This window comes from Lactuca saligna, chromosome 5 (genome assembly GCF_052625555.1).
Source record: "Lactuca saligna cultivar CGN05327 chromosome 5, ASM5262555v1, whole genome shotgun sequence".
NCBI lineage: Eukaryota > Viridiplantae > Streptophyta > Magnoliopsida > Asterales > Asteraceae > Lactuca > Lactuca saligna.
In genome coordinates this window covers 40,092,358-40,110,000 of record NC_136421.1, presented here as the reverse complement: position 1 = coordinate 40,110,000, position 17,643 = coordinate 40,092,358, and the positions used below count along the sequence as shown (strand labels likewise).

Below are 17,643 nucleotides of genomic sequence, written 5' to 3'. Positions count from 1 at the left end.
TTGTTCGGAGAGAAGAAAGGTTAAATTTGTTGCTTGTACATCTGCTGATAGAGCCCTAACATGGTGGAACAGCCATGTTAAGTCACTGACTCTAGTAGTGGCTAAATCGATAAGTTAGGAGAACATGAAGCCAATGCTTATGCGGAAATACTTTTCACGGGATAAAATATAGAAGCTCGAGCAAGAGCTTTGGGGTTATACTATGGTTGGTTCATACATAACAACCTACACTAATAGGTTCAACAATATAGTGATCCTATGTTCGGATATGGTTACTCTGGAGAGTAAAAAGATTGAAAGGTACATCTGGGGCTATCACCTCAGATTGAGGGGAATCTTATTACTTCCAGGCCTATTACCTTTAACAGTGCCAAGGAGCTGGCATTGTCACTTATTGACCATGGAGCCCATCAAAACTGATTGGTTGCTGCTCCAGAACAACCCAAGGAAAACAATAACAACAATAACAACAAAAACAAGAAGCAGAGAAACTAATATAAAAGGAAGGGCCAATCTTCTTAGGAGCCCTCGAAAAAGCAACAGTTAGTTGCGGTGTCATAACCGAAATAGAAAAGGGCATACTGCCCGATTCGGTAAATCACCACCCCAACCAATTAACCAAGTACATGTCGTTGGAGTAGGTCAACTGTGTTACAAATACAGGGAAGTTGGACATTTCAAAATAGATTGTCTGAAAGCTAGAAATGTCGGGGAAGTTGGAATAATACTGGTAATTGGTCACGAAGAGGATGTGGTAGACCCTACGATGGTCACATGTACTTTTCTTCACGACAACACTTATGCATGCATTATGTTTGATTGTTGTGTGCTGAGAAGAGCTTTGTGATCCATAATTTCGAGCAACTACTAAAACAAAACTCCCAACCACTAAATTAAACCTTCACAATAAAAATGGCCAACGGGAAATCTAAATACACTAACGATATATACATAGGATGTACCCTTACCTTAAATAAGTTTTCTTTCTCAATAGACCTTATGTCGTTCTCTATAAAAAAATTCTACGTCATTATTGGTTTGGATTGGTTGTGTTCTAACCATGCCAACATCCTATGTTACGAAAGAATCGTACGCCTGAACTTGCCGAATAACAAAACTCTTATCATCTACGGCGACAAACCCATATCGAACCTCCGAATAATTTCTTGTATCAAGTAACACAAGTATATTCACAATGAGTATTGTGCTTTCTTAGCTCATGTGGTAGACAAAAAGCAAGAAGTGAAATACATTGAGAGCATTCCTATGGTTTTCAACTTTCCTGACATATTTCCCAAGGATCTCCCAGGAGTGCCACCTAAACGTCAAGTCGAATTCAGAATTGACTTAATCCTTGGGGCTACCCCCTATCATCTTGCATCATCTATAATGCAAGAATTGTCCAGCTAGCTAAACAGACTCCTTAGCAAAAGTTTCATGAGACAAAGTTTCTCACCATAGGGAGCATTGGTCTTGTTCTTGAAGAAAAAGGATGGAACATTATGCATGTGCATATACTATCGCGAGCGAAATAAACTTACCGGTAAGAATTGATATCCTCTGCCTCGCATTGACGATCTGTTCGACCAACTTCAAGGTGCGAGCTACTTCTCAAAAATAGAATTAAGATTCGGATATCACCAGTTACGAATTCTGGAGAAAGACATTCCCAAAACAACGTTCAGAACTCGTTATGGTCATTATGAGCTTGTAGTGATGCCTTCAGATTGACGAATGCACCTGCTGTGTTCATGGATTTAATGAACAGAGTGTGTCGTCCATACCTAGACAAATTCATCATAGTCATCATTAACGACCTTCTTATCTACTCAAGAAGCGAAGAGGAATATGTCCAACATCTTCTTCAAGTATTACAAACCCTGAGAACAGAGAAACTTTATGCGATGTTCTCAAAATGTGAATTTTGGATCAGGAAGGTAGATTTCCTGGGCCACGTGGTCAGTCAAGAGGGAATTCATGTAGACCCTTCCAAAATAAAGGCAATTGAGAACTGGTCAGCACCCAAAACACCTACCGAAATTCGGTTGTGGCGTATACCCACCATGATATCTTTGAAACACAACACAAAATCATTAGAGACTCCCCAACTATACTCATACTCGATCACTCATCCCAACTTGTTCCTTAGAATTCTAAGGATTCTTACTTGGACTTCCTATAAATTCGGTGCTTCTAGTAGTACGGGCCTAATACTACCTTCCAACCTAACCTGTAGTCACCCCAAGTCCTCCTCCTAGGATCCCAGTTCACAAGTATTGTATCTCTCATGAACAACAGACTACTCTCTCAGTAGACCCCTCTCAAGCTCATCTAGGTGTCTCTCCTAGATTTCCTCTCAACTCAAAACCCTCTCTCGTTGATTCCTGTTAGATACTCTTACTCAGCTCATACTCAAAGGCACATAACATATAGCAGCAACTCCTAGGCTAAGGCATCACAAATCAAGCAACTCTAGTCCTAAAATATGGAATATCTAGCGTATCCTCTAGCATGCATAATCTATATCTCATGAATATCTCATAAATATCTCGTAACACAAAAAGTAAGGGTATTTTGGGAAGTCACCGTTTGGGCTCTAGCTGATTGTACACATTGCTTGAACTCGTTTTCTCTTAAACTCTTTCTCATTTTAGAAAAATGATCCCTTATGTAATTTTTTTCTCAAATCCTTAGTTTGAGTTCAAACACACCTGGAGGTGCATCTAGATCCCTCAAACCAAGGCTCTGATACCAACTTGTAACACAATAAATTTTCAAACAAAATTTTCATTTAGAAACACAATTATCTCATTTTCAAAATCACAAAAACCCACAAGTATCAAATTATCAAACGCATATTCCAAAATTATTTATGACACAAATCCAGGATCCTCCAAAAGCATAACTCCAACTTGGGTGTGTGTCACTACTAGAAAATAGGCCTTTAATGACACGCTTTTTACGACACACACTGATTAATGATACGCAACAGGGCGTGCCCTAAAAATAATGTTAGATCTTTAGAAATTTGAATAATTTAGGACACGCATTTTTGCGTACCCTAAAATTAGTGTCCAATAAAAAAATAAATTACAAAGACAGAGGGCGTTTATCTTATATGTGCGCCCTCTGCAAATGTCGCTTTATAATTTTTTACTTAAACATGCGTTTTTAAAGGGGTAAATGAAATCCTTTAAAATTTTAAAATTTTGAAGTACCCTACTTTCCACTCTCTTCTGTAGATCTCCCTTCATTCTTTCCCCCTTCTCTCTGCAAACCCTAAGGCATTCCATTGCCACCACCAAACCCTAAAAACTCTCCTTATATTAGGGATAAACCACCCTAATTAAAGGAAAAATATCATATCGAGGGTTAATCGCAATATTGCCGACAATAACTTTTTGGAGTCTAAAAGCCCTAATATCAGGTCAAACTATGGGTTATGTACAGTCAGAGCTTGACGCTAAGGAAACAAAAAGCAACCCAGCCTACCACGAAACCTAAATCTAGGAATGAAGCTATGGAGGAGAAAGGGTTTGATCTTCTTCCGATTAGCTCAAATATGGTTCATGAGTTTACTTCATCTGATTAGCTCAAACAACACTAGAGAAATCCAAAACATCATCAACAATAAACCGGCATCTTCTACTAAACCTCACATACGAAGCTTCGATGGTTCCCAATTAGCTCTATTGAAAACCTCGATATGTCTACGTTATCATTATTTGATGATGATGGTTCCCGATCACCTATGAAATTCAAGCATTGAGAGAATCCATTGGATGGATAAGAAAAGGCGAAGACATGGATCAAGGTATGCTTCTACATCACAAGTGATTCACATCTATGGTTATTTTTCCTGAAATTATCAATTCTTCTGGTCTTTTCAATAGCAGGGGAAGCTTTAGGGTTTTAATTTATGTTCCTTTCATTGGATGGATAAGAAGAGGCGATCCAGATTTTGTGCGACTCAAGGTATTGAAACTGCAGGTGTTACAGCTAAGGGAATGGGTATGTTGGAGGGATAACTTACCAGTTCTACAACGTTTAATGGTTTATCATTGCTTAAAAATCAAGAGTATCCCTTTATATGGTAGTGATTGAGCTGCAGTATACCATGTCTGGGAATGTAAAGGTGTTGCTCAGAGTTGGAGATCATGTGTTGTTGGTAGAAGAAGATGGAGTTCAAACTGTTGGTGATAGAGTAGCAACTCTGCAGAAGATGGTTATCTCAAATAATGGCAAGTTAATGGCGTCATTTACTCACGATGGTTAGCTTCTTGTGATGCCCACTGACTTCTCAAGCATCATCTTTGAGTACAGTTGTGAGGTTGGTTTTATGATATTATTGTTGATACAAAAAACCATATTTTTTTGGTATTATGTATGTGATGCCATTAACATCTTGTTATTTAAAGTCTACCCTAGCTCCAGAGCAACTTGTTTGGTGTGGAATGGACAGTGTATTGCTGTATTAGGATGATATGCTTCTGATGGTGGGCCCTCATGGAGATCCAGTTTTCTATCTTTATGATCAACCCATTATCCTTATCCCAGAGTGTGATGGAGCTAGGATATTGTCTAACTTAATCATGTAGTTTCTTCAACGGGTCCCAGCTTCTATTGAATCTATCTTTAAGATTGGGAGCACTGAACCAACAACTTTATTGTTTAATGCTTTGGATCATTTTGACAAAAGGAATGCAAAGGTAGGGTGTCACTTTGATATTTGAATTAGACTTTACATTTCTTTCTTTCCTTCTAACTTCCAATATCAATTTATTCCATTCCAGGTTGATGAAAATTTGAGGTTGATAAAAACATCGTTGCCTGAGGCTGTTGAAGTCTGTGTAGATGCTGCAAGACATACGTTTGATCATTTTCACAGGAGGAATGCAAAGGTACGGTGTCACGTGCTCCTCACACTTACAACCCACCTTCAAGAAAATCACGACCTAAAGATGTACGTCATTCCCATTCTCTTTTCATGATCAAATGACCTTTTTACCCCTGTTTATGCACACACAGTTGATAGATAACCAACATGCTGAATTATTAAACCATTTATAACTTTTTAATCCTTTTATATAAAACTAACATTATATATTTATATATTTCTTTTCATTTCACCTTTATTAGCATTCAGCTTATGAGGAGCCTGTTACAGAAATATTAGATGACTGGTAAATTTTTCCATTTATTTTTTTTATATATTTTATAATCTGAGACATTTGATGTAATTTTTTTTTTGTTTTCAGTATGCAAGATGTTATAGTCTACTACCCTTCAAGGTAAACTACACAATCTCCTATATCAAAATCACATATTTATCACTTTACATATTTCCATTTATTTACCATTTTACCCTTGGATTGTGAGGTTTCAGGGATGACCATGATTCAATTGCAGTTATTTATAGAGAGATGACCATGATTTAGTTGAGCTTTCTTGGACTACATGATAGCAAATCAATTTTTAATAACATTAAATGGTATAATATATATATATATATATATATATATATAATGTTTTTGTAGGTTTGTGAAAGTAGAGTGTAGGTATCTAAAAAATTCATAAGAGAATTTAAATCTCCAAATCACAGATGAAATTTGGGAAAATCTTGATAGTAGAATGGATGATAGAAGAATTTCGGTAAATATTTTTTGTTTCTGTTTATTTAATAGTATGTTTTAAATTTAAATCTCCATTAGTGAGTGTTTTATTACTTTTTTTTATGATAACATTATAATTGTGGTAAACAACTTATAAGCCTTAGAAATTTAAACCCCAAGGTTATAGAAATGAGGCAAGAGACTGCTGAAGAGGGAGAGGAAATAAGGAGCATATTAAAAGTCATTGCAGCCACTGGAAAGTTCTGGTATGCTACAAATTTTGTTATCAACTTAATCCTTATATCTCAATTCTCAAAGTCAACAACATTTGTATCTTTATGAATTTTATGATTAGTATTATTAATTTCACATATGTCAACACTGCAGTCATGATTGGGAGAAACTGAGAAGCATGTTGTCTCTTCATTTAAAGCAGGTATGGGGAGGAATGCCAATTTACAAACATAAACAAGTTTTTGATGCAATATTGACTTGAATGTGACAAGTTTTATTATCTTTATACAATTATATGAATTGTTGCTACAGGTTATTTCTGAGTATCCACAAGCAAAAATGACATTATAGGAACAAAAAGTTTCATTAGGGGAGACGCATGCTAAGTTAGTGCATATCTGGATGTTGTTAACAGGCGTAATGACTGCACATCGAGTTCATGATACTCCTTTCTAAGTTATGCATAACATATAAAAAAATGAGGAATATCAAAATTGTATCCATGGCAGGTACTTCTCTAGTCTTTTTAACTATTTGTATTTTATAGTTTCTTTAACTTTTAAATCGATTTTATTTTGTTAATTGAGGTTCTATTTTTCCAGGTGGATGGGGTGCTAAATCTTTTCTACTTAATCACTTTTTCTTAATCATTTGTCTTTTCTGGCATAGTGTTGTGAAAAGTTTTGTTATAGAAATCTTGATGTTACGTAGAGTGTTTTCAATAAGAAAAGTGGCAATTCTTGTTCTTCCCAATGTGTCCATTTGTACAGAGAAGGTACAGGTATTTCTATATCTTATTAGTTGAGAATTAGTATTTATGTTGTATGTAAGTGATGCAGGAAGAACACTTTGAAGCCTTACTGGAACCACTTGACAAGCATGTTCGTAGTTAATATGGAAGCCAAGGTGGAGGAACGCTTCCTAATGATACATCTATTGATGTTTGCAAAATTGAGAAAACAAACTCTACTCAATAGATTGTTGGAAGAGGGGCATTTGTCAGAAGTTGGGATCATAGTAATTAATGAAGTTCACATGGTAATTTGAATTTCCTTTATTTGAACATTATGATGCAAACAATAAGTTCTTTTTATCATTCATTGTTTCGTAGGTTGGAGATCAGCAAAGGGGGTATCTGTTGGAACTTATGTTGACAAAGCTTAGGTATGGAGTTGGTGAAGGCAGGTTGGAGTTTTCAAACGGAGAATGTTTAGTGTCAAACAGTGGGAAAAGTGACCCCACTCATGGTCTTCAAATTGTTAGAATGAGTGCCACTTCACCTAATGTCAATGCAGTTGCTAATTGGCTTCAAGCAGCTTTGTATCAGACAAATTTCCGACCTGTTGTGGCAGTTGGATACACCTCAGAAGAGTTATACACTGAAACAACTGGCTTGGTATGGTTTTTGTTGGGTCCTTAGAATCTTACTAATGGAGATCATGACATACTGTTTCTATTACAATGCCCTGAGAATTTGCCACAGTCTATAAACAACTGCCGAGCTTGCTTGATAGGACAATAGAGAGGTTTTCATATTCTTGATTTGCAACTACAGAGCTTGATTGATCTGCTAGTATAATGTATATATTTTCACATGTTGAATATATTGATAAGTTATAGTAGTTTGATTTAACTTAGGGGCAATGTTTACTCTGTAGGATTTGAATTTACTCCTCTTAATCTGCTAGTATATTGTATACTCATTGAAGAATGCTTGAAAAATTGATGTCAGTTTGTTTAAAAATTGATGTCAATTTGTTTAAGAAACACTCTTGTTAAACACTCTTGAAAAATTGATGTCATTTACTCCAGGAGTTACTTACTCCAGGAGTTATTGGATAGAATGAGCCATCCCACTGCCCATGTGAGTTTTTTTTTTTTTTACCATTTTACCCTTGAATACATAATGGGCGTTTAATTACAGGTGGTTCCACTGTTAATGAAATCTATTTGATGCCAAGGAGGAAGTATACTAGCCCAAAAACTTTGCAATTCAAGGTAACTATGGTATCCCAAAATCTTTGCAAACAATAAGTTCTTTTTATCATTCAGAAGTTGGGATCATAGTAATTGATGAAGCTCACATTAATAACACTTTGAAATTCAAGGTAACTATGGTATCCCAAAAACTTTTTAATTTTTTTTAAAAAATTTATATTAAAGTGGTTGGTTTATTACATGTGTGTGCAGTGAATTTTTCGCAAGTCAAAAGAATGCAAAGAGCGACATGAAATATCAGTGGATCGAAATACTGGTGACGGGGCGGATAGTGCTGAAGATTCAGGGAACTCCCAGCCTTATCCCTCTACTTTACTCGGCATGCCAGAGGCAATATTCAATTTTTTTTATATATTAAATATACATGTTGATATAGTATACATATGTGTGAGTATAATTGTATGTATGTGTGCTTATACAGGGCAGTGCAAGACAATTATTTCAATGGTTGCAGGGACCAATGGAAGAGGATACACTGAAATCTCATTTTGAAACAACATTAAAGAAGGACACATGTAGTCTCTCAATAGTTTTCTAACTTATTTTATGCTATGCAATTATTATTATTATGAATGATTCTACTGTACTCATATAATCATTTTTCTACAAAGAATGATAATCAGGATCCTAAACAGTTGCAGAAGCCTCATACTTCTCATGCATTTGCTCTTTCTCAAGTCATGCCAAATAACCTAAATGGCAGGCCTTTCCTCATTTTAGTTCTCAATTGTACTTTTTACTTCTTCTTTTTTTTAACTTTTTTTTAATACTATATTATGCGGAATTACCGAAATAGGCCTCTAGAAATATCCGAACCAAACTGGGAGCTTATAAGTGATGCCATTAACAACACTTTGCAATTCAAGGTAACTATCATATATGTTGTGTTGTGTTGGTTCATGATGTACATCATTCAACCCCAGACCATATTTTTTATAGTTTTATATTATAATTATGCCTAGAGTAATGCATACCTGAAGAACCATTTGTTAGCTCTACAACACTTTTTGAACCTGAACCTTGTCTTTCATCACTAACACCAGCACCTTTTAAAAGGTGTTGGTGTTAGTGATGAAAGAAAAGGTTTAGATTCAAAAAGTGTTGTAGAGCTAACAAATGGTTCTTCAGGTATGCATCACTCTAGGCATAATTATAATACAAAAGTATAAAAAATTTCATTTTTTGATATATATTTTTTGCTTTGTTATGTAGAGGATACCCCTCACATTTTCCCAAATTACCCCTTCCTCTACAACGTTTTTTTGTTTCTGTGTATTTTGTGCATCAGGTAAGGTGGATGGAAGAAAGGAATATGAAGCCACTTGATTCAAATCTTGCAGCATTATGAGCAAGATGCAGTAAAGACTTAGAGTTGAATTTGGCTAATTCATTCTTGAGTGAGATGGGCCAATGTACAACTGCTTATCCATATAATCAGCTGCTTGGAGCATTAGTCTTAGAGAATTATGAAAGGCAAGATGCAACTTTACTTAGTTGGAATTTGATGTACATAGTAGATTAGATGCAAATTCAGATATTATTAAAAATAGAGTTGTATGAAATTAAATTTTATGCAATGGATTGTATTTTTGTACATAATATTTTATTTCTATTATGAGACATTAAACGCAAATTTAATTTATGAATTAATAAATATATAAATATATTTTTTTAGAACATTTAAAATTATGGTACGCAAAAATGTATGTCATCTTCATTTATGACATGGCCTTTCTTGACAGGGGCTTCTTTGATACGCATTGCGTGTCATAAACATGTGCGTCGTAAGGTTACAACACGCAAATGTGTGTCATCTTCCTTTATGACAGGGTCTTCCCTGATACGCATTGTGTGCCATAACTGCGCCTCGTAAATGCGCATCATAAATGCGCGTGGTCTCTCTTTATGACAGGGCCTTTATTGACGCGTATTTGCGCGTAGTCTGAGTGTTTTATGACGTGAAATGAACGTCGTAAAAGGTTGTTTTTCTAGTACTGTATACAATCAAGCATGTGCCTTCCCGTAATCCTGAGAGGTACCTGAAACACATAATACATAACACGGTAAGCATGAAGCTTAGTGAGTTCCCCAAAATACCACACACTACTCATTAGCCACTCGAGGCTTACTCAATAAGACTCTCCGGTCAATGTTTCTCAGTGGGACCCTCTGGTCCTACAACTCGGGTGGACTCTCTGGTCCTAACTTAGTAGCTCAGCATAAATACACCGCTCAAATGACAAAGACATAATGCACGATATCACAATACTCAATATACACATAAGACCAACCGGTCACACAAGGACTACCACTCTAGGTAAAGTATAGTGAGAAGACTCACCTTGTAAGCTAGCAAGTAATAACCTCGTACACGAATCTCATACTAGCCTCAGCCTAACACATAAGATAATAATCTCTAATTAACACTTAAATCATGAGTCGAAACAAACTAGGTTATTGTCTCTCTCAAACTCTTGGAATGGGTAAAAGACCATTTTACCCATCCATTGTCCACATAATCCTTGTCTTGAGCAAACAGTCCATGTTGACCTGACTCTACAAGTGCATCTATGTGACTTGTCGAGTCCCTTTTATTACTTCAAAACATCGCGAAAACCCCAACTCAACTCCCCGAGTTGTCCCGTTAGCTCGTAGAGTTACTCATGTCCAGACTCATCAGGGAAAACCCTAGGCGACTCGTCGAGTCAGCTCTTTGACTCGTTGAGTCCCTTAAGTCAGTTTCTCATTCAGACGTTATAAGGCAGATCTACCACTCCACACTTTAGATCTAGGTTCCCAAGGCTCAAATTTCATGTAAAGCTTCGATCTTTACTTTCAATCTTGTTATACTATACTGAAAACCCACTAATTTCACCAGTTTACACAAAGAACACGCGAAGAACACGAAGAACACCCAACTGAAAACCTTTGAATCTTATTAGAAACTTGCTTAGGATCTTCAGGTGTTCATCATTCATCAAGAACATCAGGGTCATGAACCCTCTTAGCCGTGAACCCTTCTTAGGCCGTGAACACATATCATCCTTCCATTCTCAATTCTAACACTTCTTTGGTAAGTGTTTCTTACACCATAGGATGTTTCCTATACACCTTTATGATTATGAACACTAAATGTATACATATTTATATCATAATATGCTAAATATGACTCGTTTGTGCTACGATATTTCACTTGTGGAAGTAAACAACCTATATTAAATAAACATTTGAATCACCCTCTAAAATTTGAGTCCATACCCCCATATTTTTTTTATACTTTATAGTGTTTTAAAGGAGTAGATATAAGTCTAACACAAGGATTTTTTGTTACAAACAAATGGTTTCAAAATATATTACAAATGGATTTCAATTATCTTCAAATTAAATGGTTTCAAATTATGATAAAATGACATCAAGTAATTAAAAGTATTCAAAATGCGAAACACTTTTATAAACTTAAATTTTTCGCAAAAACAATCATATATATATATATATATATATATATATATATATATATATATATATATATATATATATATATATATATATATATATATATAGGATTTAAAGGGCTTAGGACTGACAACTAGCTTTCTTTACTTTTCCTTGTTTAGATGTGGACATAGGGTATCGGTTATTTATCTGACTGCCATTTCAATTTTAGCTATATATATATATATATATATATATATATATATATATATATATATATATATATATATATATATATATATATATGTGTGTGTGGGTATGTATATATAGACATACACACACACACACACACACATATATATATATATATATATATATATATATATAAAGGTTACAGTTTCAATACCCTTTGTAAACATGTCGAGCAAGGGGTTAATTCATGAATAGTTAGTATCAATACAGAAAGTACATATAAATTATAATAGGTATAACTTATGATTCAGGAACACTAATTCACGAGTCAAGTATACTAGAGTACACTAGTTTACATGAACATGAGTTTACACTATTTTATAAGAACAAGAGTTCGATTCAAAACTAAACAAGGGTATACAACTTACAAGTACATTTCAAGTATACTAAACAAGGAGCATACTATCAATCATTTATTTCGAATCATTGGATTTTTATTACTATTATACACGTAACGTCTATACGCTTTTAATGAGTCAACAGATTCAGGCTGTTTAATTCATTTAAACAACTTAGTTAAAGTCCTGATATTTAACCAGAATCTCCAGTCAGGGATCGAAACAAGTGTGTATAGATCTATATTAGGATTGATAACCTCGCACTCAGGCTGCTAGCTACAGTCAAGCATACACGCCTACGAGTGACAGTTGTTATCAACAGTTTAACACCTTCAAAGCGTTCTTTTCAGGAAATCTAGTCATAGTACGGTTGTAATAACTCATTAAAAAGATATTAACAATGCATTAGTGTATAATTAACTTGTGACAACCCGAAATTTCTATCTTGTACAACCATTCAATTCAGTAAAAGTCAGACTTGTTTCTGCTAACTTTTAGCATTGTTTAGAGTTTGTTTTAACTTTTTAAGGCTAGTACCCACCTTAAGAAATGATAAGAAGTGTATTCTAGAGTTCATTCGATTACATAAAGCCGGAAAAACTCAAAGGATTGGATTTTACGGCCATAAACTAGAGTTTACGGTCGTAAACTCAAGGTTGGCCGTAAAATATTGGTTGGCTGAGAACTCCCCCTATATATATGATACTTAGCCATTTTTCCAACACTTTTACCATTTCCAACCAAGAAAATCGGGTTTTTCTCTCAACTATCATCAGAATCTTCACTTTTCTTCCAAAAATGTAAGTGTTTTAATCCCTTGTCTAGTTGATACATCTTCTTATCTAGCATTACCCCTTGATTTAATCCACTAACTTCAACTTTTGGGGTTAGATCTTCAAGATCTTCAAGAACACATTTGTGCTTTGGTCCAAAATCACCCTTTTAAGCTTCTATATCATAGGTATTACTTCCTTATACTCGATATCTAGTTAAATCACATGCTAAACACCTTGAAATCATCCATTGCCAAAAACAAGAGGTGTTTACGGCCAAGAGCATCTCCTTTGGCCGTAAACCCTAGTTAGAGGTGCTTATGAGCCTTAAACTCTTCCTAAGGCTTGGACTTGAGGCTGGAACCCTTCCTTGTGGTTTGTAAGACCTTAAAACACCGCCATTGACACTTTTCATCATGAGTTTACGGCCGTAAAATCATTGGTCATAAACAGATGTGGTCGTGAATACTTGGTCGTAAACTCCAAGTGTGGCCATAAACTCACCTTATACACAATCCTTTGTGATTTTTACCTTTCCATTCAAGGTTACCCTAGTCCCGAAGGTGTTTCCCTTACTTGATTAGTTGGATAAACACTAATTTTATACATATGTGTGTCATTATATACTAAATAGGATCCGTGTGTTTGCTCAAGACTTCACATGGTACTTAGCATCCTATACCACTCTTTCATCCGAACCACTCACTACAGGTGAGTTCATACCCCTTAATATACCTTTTAAATGATTTTAAATGCTTTTATGGTGGGGGGAATACAAGTTGAATCATTATAGTTATTATATCAATCACATGTGATTAATAACTAGAGCAAACAGATAGATTTCTTATACTTTCAAACTGTGTTATTAAACATCTACTTCAAAACATCTTTATCAAATTCATTTCATACTAAAACTATTTATTCAAACTATTTATTCAAACTCTTTTAACCTGACTGCTAGCTACAGTCCTAGACGGTAAGGCCAAGGGGTGACAAAATGTCACCTCACTATTTTATGACACCAAAAGGTCGTCAGGTATTCAGCCGTCAATCAGCATGGTTACAAACTAATTCACATCTAAACATTTAATTAACCAAATAGGAATTAAAGGCAATAAGACTCTCCATGGAGTATAGTACATTTAATACAACCTTGAGTCTTCATTTTATCACTTCATAGTCAGTAGTGTCACTGTTGAGATAAAACGTTCTATTTTCCTAATAGATGATAGTGATAAATGGGAGAAAACATCCTTTTTAAACAGTAACAAAATACTACTATATTTTTCCTACTATTAAAAGTACATATACAAACATTACATTTTTATTCAAAAACAAACATGTAAAACAGTCGGGCTTCGGGTAGAAGGCTACTTTATTGATAAGCAAAAAATATAGGATTTCCTGGGAAAACTTTACAAACTTTTCAAGGTTATAATACAAACATTTCGAGGTTTTTAACTACTAAATGACACTAAATACTTATGAACTCACTAGCATTTTATGCTAATACTCTCTTTCAAAATAACTTGTATTCTCAGGGAACCAGCAAGTCAGGTACACCCATGCAACTTTTGAAGGACGGAGTGGATCCGAGGTGAGCCACCAAGTATTCAATTTGATCTATCAACATCTTGATGCATTACATATGATCTAGATGTTCCATATGAGATCATGATGATCCAACTTGCTTTCTTCAAGTGCTCCATGTTCAGCAAGTGCTCCAACATCTGATTCATCAAACACTTGTTGAATATTCAGGATCTTTCCAATCTGAAACATTCTGATAATGTTTGTTTTATATATATATATATATATATATATATATATATATATATATATATATATATCTATCAGTGTTGTAGAAATCGGCCTCGAACCGATTACGATTAAGGTGCTTGGCAGAAATTGGTCAAAATCGGTCAAACTCGGGCTTGGTGGTCCTTGCCGGCCTTCGCAGTCCTCGACAGTCATAGGCGGGAAATATTTAAAAAAATTTAAAATAATTTTCAAATATTATACCAAAATTTTAAATTTTCAACATTTTAAGCTTTCAAATTATAAAATATTATACTAAAATTTTTAAATTTAAAATTTCCAAACGCTTTACTTTTTACGAAATATTAAATTTTCAAATAATTTTATTAATAATTTAGGGTCCTCGATTAATCGTTGATTAATCCCCGCCGAGTCTGATTAATCGCTTATCTTCAGTCGACCGTCGAGCTAACACCGAGCGATTTTCTCAACCTTGATATACATATATGATGGAATATATGGTATATTGGGGAACTCACTAAGCTTTATGCTTATAATTGTGGATAAAAATGTTTTGCGGGTTGTTTGTGAAAAGAGCTCGGCAAGACTGTACACACACATCGAAGTTAATGATTTCTGTTGTCTTGTAATTCAACTTTAAAAACATTATGGTTTCAAATAAGTGAATTTCACTAATTATTTTTAAGTTAAAGGTTTTACTTGGTTAACCTATTTGTAAAAATGAAAAATCTCATAGTAATTTTCGGGAGGTTACACCGATTATCGCCACCCCAACCGCCACCGCCACCTCCGCCACCAACCAACCCCACCACTACCACCTCTATCACCTCTATCATCTCCACCTCTGCCACCACCTCCTATACCACCAACCACCATAATCATATATGATTAATCACTTTATAAACATACATTTAATGTAACATCCCGAATATAACAAGTATAATTTTCATTTGTAAACAACCCAAAACATTCATTCATTTGTTCAAAATATAGTCAATGTTTAATGTATTCTTAAACATTAGAATGAATCATAAAAAGTTAGTCCGAAATAAATATCCAGGAGATGCAGTGCGAACAGGTCCGGTACTTCCTCTTTGAACCAGAAGTACAAGAAACATTTAAACATAAAACTGTAAGCACAAAAATTAGTGAGTTCCCTAAAATATCACATACAATATATAATATCATGGGTCTATTTCAAACCCAAGTGAATGATATGGGCCAAATCATAGTCTTAACATCACTTTCTGCCATGGGCCAAATCATGGTCTTACATACAAATGATGGGGGCCAAATCCTAGTCTTTCATACAATTGTTAGGGGTCGAATCCGAGTGTTTCATACAAGTTTCATGGGTCAAACCCTAGTCTTTCATAGAATTATGAGGGGCCAAATCCTGGTCTTCCATGCAAGAGTCACAAAGACAACTAACATCCTATATAGTAAAGTGAGAAGACTCACCTCACACTTGAATCGAATATACCATAACTCATATAGTCGTGTACTGGTGCTACAACCCACTTAAAGAACACCCAAGGTCAGACCTTATCCTACTTATTAACACGAGCAATTTTGACCAAAAAGTCAACCATGCAAAAAACGTCAACGGTAAAAGTCAACCCCAGCTGACCTCTATGACGAGGCCACCCACTGGCCATGTCATGACCGAATGGTGGCTTCACAACAAAGCATTTGTGACCAGACCAACCACCACATCGTGGCAAGCATGCCAACACGTTGTAGCAACTGCATAAGAACAACTTCATGGATTAAGCTATTAACCCCTAACCCCAAGAGCTCCAAAGCTCAAATATGAATCTCCTCAAGGTCTTGATGGATAAAGTTTCCAACTTTATCCATTAAGACACCCCAAAAGTTAAGATCGCTAAGCCTAAGTTCTTAATGGTTGCACCAAATTGCATAGACACCAAACTCAGTCATGCAAGACCACTCTCCAACGAACACCATGGTCTAGAATCCAAATAATGTACTCAACCGTTCTGGAGTTCGCTTAAACTCCATGAACAAGAAGATTGCGACCAAGAAACTAATAAATTGACTTAGAATAAGATATATATATATATATATATATATATATACATATATATATATATATAAGTAATGAGGAAGGTTAAGACTTTATACCTCCAAAAGGTAAGAAATGTGATGAAGATGTTGGATCAAAGATGGAACCAAGCTCATAAGTCACAATATGGATTCCTACTTCCTTTAACCTTCACAAAAATGGTTCCACACACTTAGAAAACACACAATGAGGCTTGCCTTTGGGAAGAGATCGATTTTTGGAGGATGGATGATAACACATGACGTAGCCTTAAGAGTTAGTGCCTTTAAATAGGGCAACAATCCCGAAATCTAGGGTTTTGAATCTCACCCGCCACCACGTTGTGGCCAAGGCCTTACCACTTTGTGGTGATTCGTTGCCAAGCCAAAACCCCAAAACCTAAATTAAATTAAATTAAACTCGGAAGAATCATACCTAAAAGCAGATGTTACATATACGTATAATTATTTATGATTAGTAATATATGTATAAACATGTATAATCATATATCATTATACCTTTTTGCCATATAATCATTTATGTTTAGTTATATGTTACGATGCCAGTACGCTAGAGGGTTAGAGTTATATGTTGGAATCTCAAGATCTATATTTTTTTTCAGAATCTTAATGAAACCTTCCTCTCTCTCTCTCTCTCTCTCTCTCTCTCTCTATATATATATATATATATATATATATATATATATATATATATATATATATATATATATATATATAGTCAAGATCAAATAAGAAGAAATTTTTGGTAGGAAGGTAAGAAGTTTTTTTTCTACATATTTTTTTCGCGAACAAACAAAATGAATCGTTAGATGATTCATTTGTAAGATGATTCAAAAGAAAAAATTCTCAAAAAAAAACATCTCGATGATTCATTTATACAATGATTATGTTGTTATTCACTAAAATTATCATAAAAATGATTTTTTTTTTTTAATTTACTTAAAAATGAATCATAAAGATGTATTTTTGGGAATTTTTTTTTTGTAAATCATCTTACAAATGAATCATCTAGTGATTCATTTCTTTTGTTCGTCAAAAAAATATGTAGAAAAAAAACTTCTTACTTTCCTACCAAAAAAAATTTCTTACCGGATCTATATATATATATATATATATATATATATATATATATATATATAT

At 34.7% G+C, this 17,643-nt stretch overlaps 1 long non-coding RNA gene across 1 annotated transcript; it reads left to right on the top strand.

Moving 5' to 3' along the window:
* The first annotated feature begins 5,788 nt into the window (after window positions 1-5,788).
* LOC145047745 (uncharacterized) lies at window positions 5,789-6,239 on the top strand. Its single transcript, XR_013682388.1, has 3 exons — window positions 5,789-5,878; window positions 6,000-6,048; window positions 6,159-6,239. It is a non-coding gene; the product is annotated as an uncharacterized LOC145047745 (long non-coding RNA).
* Window positions 6,240-17,643: the final 11,404 nt, after the last annotated feature.